We start from the raw sequence: 12,878 nt of genomic DNA, 5'->3' as shown, positions 1-12,878 counted from the left end.
TTTTAAAACACTTTTTCCATGCAAATGTTGAAACTATGGCATGTTATTTTAATATTTATATATTTTTTTTGCCCCTCCCCCCCTCCCTTTTTAAAAATATTTGCATCGGCCTTATTCAGGCCAATTTTGAAGGGGGGTGACATAAACTTTGAAAAATATTTGCATCGGCTTAAATGCAAAATAAAAAACGACAAATTATACAAGAAAAGTTAAGTTTTTCCAAGAACAAAAGTTGCTCAAAATGACTTCTTAAACACGGGAAAAATAAAAATTCTCGAAAAAAATTGGGCGCTGGAGGCTTAAAATAGAAAAAAAATATTTTCGTTTATTTGGAGCGTGTCAGGGAGAAGTCGGGCATTTTTTTGTCGATGAAAACATCGACACCATGTCCCAGATATAAGCATGACAAGAATTGTTCTGAAAGTGCATGATTAGTTATATGAAATTCAGATATAGTAAAATGCATTTTTGGGAATTTCGAATTTAAAGAATTCAAATATAATGAATGTTGAAAAATTCGTTGTTTTTTTCCAATTTTTGACCAAAGCACTAACGTCACATTGCATAATTTATTTGATGATATTCTTTTTTGCAACTTTTCTTTTGGCTAACTTTCAGATTTATTCTCGACATTAGATTGAACTATGTTGTAAAGAAATATTCTTCCCAAAATATCTGTTTGAATAGCAATAAAGTTTTTTTTTATATTTAAATTGTAACACTCGATTTTTTTTTCAATTAATTTCAAATTCGAAATTTTTTAAATTTTTAGTAATTTTTTATTTTTTTTGTAATTCAGTTGCTAAACAAATTATTTATTTTATTGAAGTTCGCATTTTTTATGTATTTTCTGAAATCCAAAATATTTCTTCCAATTCTTTTTTTTTCTCATAGGACTATTTAGTTGTAAATTATCATCAATTTGCTCAGCTTAACTGAAGATTTCAATATTTTCTATTTCTTGCCAATTAATAAAGTACTTAAAACATTACAACAAATGAGACCCACAGTCGATCCTGATCTAGGAATTTTAATTTCAGATAAAATTAAAATTACTGTGGTCTGATGATCAAAATCAATGTGTCCTGAATGACCAATTCTGTTTAAATTTGATTTATTTTTTTGTTAATTATTTTTCTAAATAACTCATAAATTTTCTGCTCCACCATTGTTGTGATTTTGTACAATACCAATGTTACAGTTTTTAGGTGAAATTTTAATGTGATATTCAAGTGTATTTTTGGCCAAATTGAGTTTAAAAAAACAATTCCAATCCAGAGATATTAATTATAAACCGGAAAAAGTTCGTGCCATTTTGTCACTTTTCATATGGGTCATTCCATCTCAACTGTGCACGAAAAAGTGCAAATTTGAAAATTACCCTCTCCGATCCTGCTCAAATTTGGCAGAGCTGTTGATACTATCAAAACATGCAAGAATCCCGAATTTCATCCAAATCGGACCACCCCCTCCATTTTTGTACCTCCCCAAAAAATCGACTTTTTGGCGATTTTTGAGCAAACCTCCTAGTTTCAAACGACGATAACTCAGGAACCACACATCTTAGAGGGTCGGTCTTAGACTCAATTTTGAAGGAAATTGGACGTAGAATCCATTTCCGTGATCAAAATTTTGATTAATTTATTTTTTCTACCTGTATTGCGCAACTGAAAACTTTAAACGGCCGTATCTCAAAACACCCCAACTTATTTTTTTTATTTGACTTCACCATCGTGTTCCCCGGCCAATTTTACATAAGAATCACTTATCGACAGAAATGAATATGTTTCGTTCCAGAGATATCGAATTTTAAAGTTTTGTGTTTTCGAGATTACCTACATCAGCTTCATTCGCCGCATCTGCTAGAAGCACACAGGCGGGCTGATCAATAACTGCTACCTGGTGTTCTGGGAGATGATTAATTTAATTTATATTTTTCTAGCTAAACATTGTAATAGGACTGAAGCCGAAGTGTAAACAAAGAGTCTATCCTGCTCATTTATAATGTAAACATCAACTGACGTGAGCAAGATAGACTCATTGTTTACACTTCGGCTTCGGTCCTTTTACATTGTTTTGCTTGTTTTATAATTTTACGCAAATATTTATTCAAATGGGTTATAGAGGAAATTCTCGTATGTTTGGCAGGTTAAGTCCTCGCTCCTAGTTTCGTCCAATTTGCTTATTTTCACTATTTAAACAACAAATTTTGCAAAACTTTTGATAGAAACATGCTTGTTCACTTCTTATTGATCTATTTATCACTCGATTTCAGTTGAAAACGCCTTTAATCAGCTGTAATTGAATGCCAAAGCGCTGATATGGCAACATTAGAGAAACGCTGGAATTAGATGCTGTTCCCCTACCTTGATCATTCTATTTTTGTGAAAGGAATATTTATTGGGTTATTTTACGTGTTGCTAACCGTTTTAGAGTACCTCCGAGGCCATGACTAGGGCCTTCATCATGGGCGGTAGCAAAATAGTGCCATTCAGCAAAAACCCCAAAACCTCCTTTATTATTATTATTATTATTATAGTTCATTATTGACACTTTACCATAATTTGGCAAATCCTATTTATGGTTTAAAAGATTGATCATATTAAATCAATTTTAATATTGTGAGCCAGCTCCATTTGATTAAAGGAATCCAAGAATAATGTAAGGAAAAAAATACTGTTGTTCGGACGGTGTCGAAATCATCGCAACTAAATTTGGGGAATTAGCCGCTTTGCAGCAGATCAAACTTTGTGATTTGCTTACATTTTTCAGTTTTATACTTTCCAGAAATCCTTTTCCTACTCCTTGTGATCGTCCTTCACTAGAGTACAACTATCATCAAATTTTAATAATTTTAGTTCATATTTTTTACTCAGTAATGTATCGTGCACTTATTGTTCAGTGTTACTATCAAAATTAATTGCATTTTCCTGCTCGCTCCGTCGGAATCCGATTCTGCCCTTTACTGTGTGTCGTTATTGCTCTGTCCTGTGGGTTAGCACAGAAATTCACTTCATTCATTTTTGTTGATAAACATTCGTGATTCAACTCCAGTTTCCTACAGTGTTATACAGTCAATTTTTGCCCAATATGATAAAGATTATTCATGATGAAAAATTATTTCAATAAATGGTCAGGTAGCAGTTATTGATCAGCCCGCCTGTGTGCTTCTAGCAGATGCGGCGAATGAAGCTGATGTAGGTTATATCGAAAACACAAAACTTTAAAATTCGATATCTCTGGAACGAAACATATTCATTTCTGTCGATAAGTGATTCTTATGTAAAATTGGCCGGGGAACACGATGGTGATGTCAAATTAAAAAAATAAGTTGGGGTGTTTTGAGATACGGCCAGTTAAAGTTTTCAGTTGCGCAATACAGGTAGAAAACATATTTTAATCAAAATTTTGATCACGGAAATGGATTCTACGTCCAATTTCCTTCAAAATTGAGTCTAAGACCGGCCCTCTAAGATGTGTGGTTCCTGAGTTATCGTCGTTTGAAACTAGGAGGTTTGGTCAAAAATCGCCAAAAAGTCGATTTTTTGGGGAGGTAAAAAAATGGAGGGGGTGGTCCGATTTGGATGAAATTCGGGATTCTTGCATGTTTTGATAGTATCAACAGCCCTGCCAAATTTGAGCAGGATCGGAGAGGGTAATTTTCAAATGCTGTTCCGCTTCAGATGGAATGACCCATATGAAAGAAGTTTCTATTGTGTCGTGCTATCTTGAAACACCCTGACAATTGATGTAAGTGTGGCAACTGGACAAAGGAATTTCAGGTCAGAACGCGTTTGACACAAGTACGAGCTCGACTATTGTAAACTTTTTAATATTATAACTCGGTAGTCCAGCAACCAAATTCAACCCCACTTCAGGGCAATGCATGGAATGGTCAACCAAACAAAACGTGATTGTTATTGTTCACATTGGGTGCTCTGTTTTTTGTAGTTCAAGGAACGTCAAACAGCGACGTGCGACAAGTTAGCAAAATGTTTTGTTTCTTTCAAAGCCAAGCTTAACAAAAGTTTAAAAATAAAATATCGTCATGATGCCATCTTTCCATAACCACGTCCATGTAAAACATTTAACTTGAATTTCTCTCCACCATCTGTTCAGGTTCTTTTATCTCCGGCCTACGCGTTTTCCCGGTGCCCCGATTTGCCTCCACTGATAGGCAAGTTTTTTTTCCCTCCCCCGGAGCAAAGGTTTGTCGGATAAGGAACGATAGGACAACAGCGGACTGAGATTCCGGGCCCGGGTCCGTTGACTTGTAAACTTTTAATGGGTACAAGCTGTTGCGAGAATCTCGCTCTCTCTCTCTCTCTAGGACGGCGCGGTGGAAAACATCTTTCCATGTTCAGCGAACTTGAAGCTTGTGCTGGGAGTAATTGCTTCCGAGGTAAAATCATTATTTTGATGTTTTTGAGTGTTGTGAGGAAAAAGGATGCTGAATCACAAGAATCTGGATGATCACAACAGTTCGAAGAAGCTATAAATAAATCAGCTTTTTTCAGAGGAAACACTTTGAGTGAGATTTACGTAGCAATTTATAAAACTTGAAATTTTTAAAGATCCATCGAGCACAAAAAAAAAGCTGTCAAAAAAAAGCTTTCAACTCCGGAACCGCCAAATCCTTGACCCATCGTCAGCTTCAAAAGAAGCTTAAAAGTTCCTAAGCCGAAGGTGCCGAGGAGCAAAAAAAAAAAAAGTTAACCCTCATCCCCAAGTCTTCAAAACCGCCTGTTGGCCTTTGTAAAGTACTTTTCGCGCGAATCAACGTCGCTTTTTCATCCCATCATCCCCGCCGGGGGGTTTCGGACCCGGCATCCGGACCCAAATTCCCGCATCTTATTCTCCACGTGTCACACGCCCCGTAAGACCACCCTGTCAACAAGAAGAAGACGACGACGACGACGACGACGGAGGTGACGTTCACAGGGTGCGCTCACAAATTGAATCAATGTCAGCTGCGTGTCCGGAAAAGGCAACGCGTCGTCGGGTCATTTCTACTGGGGGGGGGGGAGGTGACCTTGGTAGGATGGGAGCGGGGGGGATGATGATGGTGGACGTCAGCAGACGTTATTTGACTGGTGTCGGGCGTTGGGGACAAAACCAACAGACTAAAGCAAGGACCTCGGCGCTGAAATTGCTAAGGGTTACGTTGGGCAACAAATAACCCCGTTTATATCTGAGAATTTTACATGGTGGTATTTAAAAAGTTGAACAATAAATTTTCATCAGTTTCACATTTCACACATTATTTAAGTAAAATTACTCACAAAGGGAATATTCTAGCTACCAAAATTTCAACCCTCCAAAATTAACATTTTTTTCTGTGTAATACAAGCTAAAATATTACAGTCCAAAGGTGGACGAGTTCGAAGAAACCGTTATGAAAGCCAGTTGGAGGTGATCATATTTTATTCATTAATTATGCTGGTGATTTCAGGGTGTCAACAGCGATAACGGTCAGGCAAAGCTTTTGGGCGGCGTGTCAACACAATGTCTAGCCACCTAATTTGTGTGGAATATTTTTAGAGGCACTGTTTGACTTCGATATATTTATATATGTAAGAATTTATCAAATTTTATTACATGATATTAATTAATTTTTGAATTACAAAATAACAAAAATAAAATGTCTAAAGATTTGTTAGATAAGAGTTCGTAGATACATTATTACATCATTATTTTTTATATGTAAGAATTTAGAACAATTCCAGCTAAAAACAGGATTTTTTTTCAATAAAACTTTGTAGACATGTTATCCTACGCTTATATAAGATTAGTGCGCTGACAACGGGGACGCGCGGTCTTGTTTTTGCATGCTCATTTTCATTTCTTTTGTGCCGCTGTTTGTGTGCTTGGGTGCTTGGTTATTATATATAGGTGAAGGGATTTTATTAAATGATCATTATATTGCATTATTATATTTATTTGATTATATAACCACACTTTATTTTACACTTAACACATCATACAAAACACATATGAAACTGTAAACAGGAGCGTTTGGTACGGTATGTCCACGCCAGGGATGCCACATGATTTTTTAAAATGTCTGTGAAAAAGTCTGTGTATGTCTGTGTCTTTGTCTAAAATTCAAATAAATCAATTTACAGTCATAAAAATCTATCAAAAATTGTGTTTTTAAGCATTTGAAGACTAACGAAATAAGTTTCGATTGATATTCTAACAAAATAACAATTTAATGAAGTTTTTAAAAAGTCTGTGTACCTCAAAAAATGTCTGAAACGAGCTCAAATGTCTGTGAAACACAGACAAATCTGTGTATCTGGCATCCCTGGTCCACGCATCCTTCCTTCCCTGTAGATTCTGTGAAATGTGATCCGTTCTCAGAATCCTCTCTGCGGTAAACTTCGATAATCACAAGACTTTCCAGCATGCTTTCATCGGACTGGCTGCGTTTGTGTTAGATTAGATTAGATTAGATGTTATCCTACGCTTACATAAGCCATTTTTGTGTATATGGAGCCAGATTCACTCGATCGTTAAATTCAAAAATCATATTTGAAGGTTAGCCCACGACTTTTTTTCGTTCAATTTTTTTGTGAAAATACAAAAAGGCTCACGAAAAATGCAGGATGAAGCAACTCTCCTGAAAAAAATCATTTATTGAAACAGTTTTTTTTTTTTTTTGAAAAGTGCTCTAAACGTCAAATTTTTCAAAAACCGATTACGGGAATCGATTTTCCAGACAATTTTACATAAAAGTTTCCAAATTGATTACTGTCCTAAGTCCAATCCTTGTGAAGTTACAGCGGTTTTGAAAATAAAAATGTTGAAAAAATTGGTTTTTTGAAGGTTTTTGACAATTTCTATAAGACAGGTCTCGTGGCGCAGGGGTAGCGGCTTCGGCTGCCGATCCCGATGATGCTATGAGACGCGGGTTCGATTCCCGCATTATCCACTGAGCTTCTATCGGATGGTGAAGTAAAACGTCGGTCCCGGTTTCTCCTGTCTCGTCAGAGGCGCTGGAGCAGAAATCCCACGTTAGAGGAAGGCCATGCCCCGGGGGGCGTAGTGCCAATAGTTTAGTTTAGTTTATAAGACAGACTTGATTTTCCATCGTAAATATTTTTACCGGAAAGCTCGTCCAATTTCACATAAGAATGTCTTTGGCCACATTTCAATTTGAAGTATGGGCTCACAGATAAAAGCTAATTGCATTACTCATAACTGAAAACAGAATATTTTTTTCAGTGTAGTTCAGTAGATGGTGTAACCTGGATAGTAAATTAGCTTAAATCATCAGAAAAACGAGTTATTTTTATATTTTTTTAGTTTCATTGATAAATATCAAAATTGATTACATGATATTTATTTATCTTTGAATTACAAAATCATAAAAATACAATATCTAAAGCCTTGTTAGCTAATAGCTCGTAGATTCTTTCAATACAAAATATACCTACTCCAAAATTTAGCAATTCTATGGTAATATATTAACTTTAGTTAAATTTAAAGTTTACAAAATTAAGTTAAGATAAGTTTTATATTTTATATTTATACTAAGTAGTTAGTAAACTTTACTTTTTTTACAACTTACTTTTTTTTAAATACTGTATTGATTGCATTGCATTTCTAGACGGGCTTTGATCTAGAAATTCGCCCAAAATTCAAATTTTGAACCAATTTGTGATCTTTAAAAAGTATTGGAAAGAAGATCTCTAAAAATTTCACCTGATTTTGGGGTTGATCATGACTTGTTTTATGTGACTTTTCCAATGATTTTAAAAATGTGATTTTTTTCAGGGGTAATTTTTTGCCATTTTTTACTAATATTTCTTATACGTTTTGCATAAATAAGTATTCATTTATTTTGTAGTGTTTTATGAGACTCAAGAGACTATGCCTCTTAAATATTTACATTTTAAATGATAACAGTTTCACTCTATAATTACAAATGTGAAAAACAAGCAAAGAATTGAAACAATGACCATTAAAAACATGGAAAAACTAAAATGGCAAAAGTTAATGATATGAGTTGGTTAAATAAGCCGAATACTAATAAAAACAAACATAAACTGAACATGATAAATGTAAGTTACAATACTTAAAATGAAACAAGAAAGAAAAAGTTGTTGTAGAACGAAAATCGCTCAAATCACCTCCTAAATATGGGAAACATGAATGCTGTCGCAAAAATTTGAGCATTAGAGTGTTATTTAATTCACTATATGATTGCTTTCAAAATTCATAACGTTCGTATTAGAGTGTATCAAAAATGACATTTTGGCGGGCATTCAGGGACTGGTTACGGTGGGCGCTCTGAGCCCAAATCCCAAATATGAGCTTGATTGGACGTAACAGGACCTGCATATGAAATTTGAGGCAGGTTGCTAAACAGAAACAATATTTTACCAAGGAGTTAAAAAGAGGATTCTATCTTGGGTTTTATATAAAAAAAAACCTAGATGTTTTCGTATCAAAAGATCGTAAATTGTATGCCCTTACCGATAAATACCAAAACTTGAGCAATCACGCCAGGGTTGCAATCAAATCAAATCAAACCAAATTATTCGCTCTACAGCATTGCCTTGGCGTTCTCGAATGCGAGATTCCTTCTCGAAACTAAGTGTCCGAAGGCTTGATTGTTGATGCAATTGCAAACCAAGTGCGTCAAAAATAGTAATTTTAAAAAGAACTGTATTTTTACGGGTAAAATCCTATTTAAAATTGAAATGTAAAGCTCATGCTCCTGTTACTCCCAATCAAGCTCATATAAGGGATTTGGGCTCAGTACGTCCACCGAAACTTGCCTCTGATTCATTTTTGTTACATCCTTATAGTAATGCCTAATTGAAAAAAAAATCATATTTTTTACATTTCATTTAATGACGACATTTACAACAGCAACTCATTCAAAAAAAACACACCACATCAAGACGTTTGCCTCCCCTGAAGATTCTGTAACATCTGTACTGTTATCCATTCACTTCACAAAATCGTCTCTGCAGCTAATGCAACGCAGTATGCCTGGCCAAAATTTTCTTGAAATGCAGTATTTTGCTTATAAAAAAAAGATATGCTTTTACTAGTGAAATAGCAAGAGAATGGCCTAAACAAGGTCCAAAAAGTAGAAGTGTCGAAAAAAGTCTCACATTTTTGTATTATTTTGGTATTGAAAGGTTTCATCAAATTCCTCTGAAACTATGGGAATTGTTTTAAAAATTTGACGAGATAATTAACTTTGCGCTAAAATGACTTGAAAAAAAAACAAATACTTTGAAAAACGAGTAAATCGACAGATTATAGAATTTTGGTGAATTTCAATCCAGTTTTATTTTAATAATACTTATTTTCAATCTTGTTATTTTTCAGAATCTTCAAGAATTTCAAGCACAGGCCGTTCATCAATGACAAATGCATTCAATGTGGTGAAGAATATCACTAAGAACAACATGGAATCATCAGGTGAGTAGATTTGGCTGTTGCATATGGCTCATTTCCGTTTTACCACTAACTGCAACTGCTGCACTAAAAATGGTATGAAAATACCATATTTTGGTATTACTTGTGCAAATACCAGCGACCAAAATGTGCTCTTGGTTGCCTAGTAATAGATGGTAAAATACCATGAAATCATACCAAAATCATGTATGTGGAAGACCACAGGAATACCAAAATCTGATTTTCCAAGGGCGCGGGAATACCTAAAAATAAAACCATGGCAATACCAAGTTTTGGTATTCAAGCAATGTTCAAAAATCCAGAAGACCTCAACTTGGTATTGAAATGGTTTTATTTTGAGGTATTATTTTACCCTTGGAATAACATGGTTTGGTATTGTTGTGCCGTTACACATACAAGATTTTGGTATGATTTCATGGTATTTTACCATCTATTACTGGGCAACCAAGGGCACATTTTGGTCGCTGTTATTTGCCCAAGTAATACCAAAATTTGGTATTCCCGTGTTATTTACCCCTGCTCGGGTCTAGATAAAACCCTTCAAGACCGCAATGTTTTTAAAGATTTTGTATCATTGTCTGCAAGGTGGTATTACTGAACACTAAAAAAATATTGATTCAAAAGGGTTTGGTACATAATAAGACCAGCTATTCTGGAAGGGGACTTAGGGGAAATATACCAATTTTATGCTCAATAAGCGGTCTTGTTTGAATGATGCTGGATAATCTTCGGTGTTCCTTAAAATTTACTAAAACCAAGTATACCAACGAGTAGAGTAACTTTTTATGAACATTTCTGTTTATTTTCACATTATTTAAAAAAAAAATCCGAAATGCATTCTAATCAGTCGAGTGCATTTTGCCACGCCCATTTTCTTATTTTTAGCTTGGATCTATTTTTCTTCTTGTGCTCTTTTGGGTCTGCCTAGTGCTGCCAAAATTGATGAAATTATAAGCGAACACTCACGAAAAGTAGCATTTATAGAGAAAATTTCCTGCCACCCTTTGTTCTTTATTTGCCTTCGCTTCTCTCTCAGTTTTCTTCAGCTTTCGATTAGAATGGGTCGTCAAAATTGAAACGTCAAACGACTTGACGCGTTTGTTTTTTTTTATGGCGCTTGCTAATTATTTACATGTTTCGGGATTATTTTTCAAGTGAGTGACTAAAGAATGTGCAAAAGAACATGTTGCCGGTAGTTGGAAGCAATTTTATATCGTAAGCGCTTTGAAAACGTTAGCGCAAGTGAGAAGATATTGATGGCAACATAAGCGGATAAGCTCTCATCTTGCATGTGGATGGTCTCGCAAAATAGAAATTATGATCAAAAGGGCAATGAATTTTATCTTTTCGGTCAGTAAATGGCATAAATTTGCGTGCTTACTTGAGGCGGTGCTGTTGCTAGTAAGTTTATAGCCTAAATAGTACTTTTGCAGCTTTAATCGAGCATCAAACTGTTCTTATGACGAAGATAAGTGTTTGATTAGATAGGGTATATTTCCCCTAGATACTTAATTGGTCCCAGAACGAAATTATTTCAGACAGACACCTATCGGTCAATAATAATAAGGCGTGCACCGCACAACTTTTTCATTCAAATTTTGGACAAAATTCTCATGATTCCGAAAAACTTGTGAATTGAATTGACCGACCGTTTAAATTCAATGTGGAAATTTATATAGGCTTTTTGTGAAAGGCTCTTCTCCCTTAAGCTTCGCCAGTGGACTCTTCTTAAAGGTGATTTGTACTCCCCGAAAAAAAGAAGAAAAATTAAATAAACAACCTACCTTTATTTTCAGCTGATACGTCCTCCAGAACCGAATCACATTAAGCGTATACGCCCACACAATCCCGGCGTCGGTGAAAATATATGTACTCCTCACACACAAAAGCAAGCTTTTGTGAGCCTCTTCTCGCGGCAGTCAAGACGGGCGCACGTTATCTTGATCAGTCAAAAAGTTAGACTTTATTCATTTCTTCTCCCGCACCTCTCTCCAAACTCACTGCTTGTTGTGATTTCCACCGGCAAGATTAACAGCCGCTGTTTTTCCTTGCGGGGCTTTTTCCTCGAAGCTTTCCTTCCGTGGTTTCCGCGTTGGGACCTGGGGATGTGGTTTATTATTTTTTAAGGGTGGGCGCACTCTCCTCTTATAAATCTTGCCCAATTGCCAGCGGCCACGAAATCCTTAAATTTTTCGTTTCGTCCCCTCTTTCAACACTCACACACACGTACACTAACTCTTGCTTTGCTTCAAAAACAAACACTCGGAAATTGGGGTCTGGCCGAGACGCGCTGTAAATGGGCAATAACTCTCTTTTTGTTAGGAGGGGTTGGAAAATGGGGTGGAAAACCACTTGAACGGTCAATGCAAATAACGGGCCTTGCTTATTTTTGGGGGGTTTCCTCCCCGGAAAATGTACGAAACAATCGGTTAACACGGAATTGAACCCCGTTGGTGTGTACACCACACAGGGGTTAAAGTAACCACTTTGCTTAATCACTTAATCCTTGCTGTAATATTATTTTTCCGTTGGCTGGTCCTCGTGTCGTGGTGAGGGCTTTTCCGGATCGTTTTTCGCGCGTTCTTTCTCCACGAATGTAAATCGCCCGACGATTTACGTAACTTGCCAGGCAATTTTACGTGGCTTTCCGGTGTAATTTCAGCTTTCACTGCACACGAAATTCTTTTCCTTTTGGAGTACACCACAACCCAAAGGGGCTAACCATCCATTCCCAAGTCGAGAGCGCTTTTCCGCTCGAGTTCACCTCCAATCAGAATGGAAAAACCTCTTCCGAGAGGCGAAAGCTCTCAAAGGCAGCACCTTCCTTTGAAGCGAACCAACAACCACCCGCCACCGAAAAGAAGCAATTTTCACACTTTCCTTCGGCGTGAAATCCTTTTCCTTCGTTTTATTTTTTTCCACGAACCGTCCAAGGATTTCGTCCTGTTTTTCTTCACTTTCAATTACCTTTTCACGGGCCGACCTTTATCCCGCGCTCTCTCTCTCTCCTCAAAACGACGACGCCGCACCCCACCAGGAAAAATTCCCGGAAAATCCCGCACCGTGACTACAATCTACGCACAAAATGTCACAAATTCACGCACGACGCACACCTTGCTACTCAAAAAAAGTCACACACCTTTCCCTCTCAAAAGAAATGAAAGACCGGCCTGCGGGAAAAAACTGTCCTCGAAGGAGATCGCGTCCACGTTGACGGGAGTTCGAACACAAACTGAACGCGGAATAGTGCCAGCTGGAGCCACCGTTCGGGGATTTGCGAAAAGCCGAACCGCACGAAAGGACATCGGACGCTCGGAGGGGTTCGGGAAAAGTCGTGGAAATATTTGGGCGAGCGATGAGAGAGGTATGAGAAAGAGATTTTTGTGAGTGTGAGAGCGAGAGAGACTTGTGGCTTATCGCGGGCTCTCTGTTTTGAAATG

General features: G+C 36.7%; 1 protein-coding gene across 5 annotated transcripts in view; it reads right to left on the bottom strand.

The window, feature by feature from the left end:
- Positions 1–12,664, bottom strand: part of LOC6041749 (hemicentin-1) — a 321,332-nt gene extending 308,668 nt beyond the window's left edge. For 3 of the 5 annotated variants that reach the window (XM_038258593.1, XM_038258592.1, XM_038258596.1), the window contains exon 1: positions 11,223–12,664. The gene's annotated coding sequence lies outside the window, so the exon portion shown is untranslated. The remainder of the gene's footprint in view (positions 1–11,222) is intronic. The other 2 variants (XM_038258594.1, XM_038258595.1) reach the window with 2 other exon arrangements.
- Positions 12,665–12,878: the final 214 nt, after the last annotated feature.

This window comes from Culex quinquefasciatus, chromosome 3, assembly GCF_015732765.1.
Source record: "Culex quinquefasciatus strain JHB chromosome 3, VPISU_Cqui_1.0_pri_paternal, whole genome shotgun sequence".
Classification (NCBI taxonomy): domain Eukaryota; kingdom Metazoa; phylum Arthropoda; class Insecta; order Diptera; family Culicidae; genus Culex; species Culex quinquefasciatus.
The sequence above is the reverse complement of the archived record's forward strand: the minus strand, read 5'-3'. Positions and strand labels throughout refer to the sequence as shown.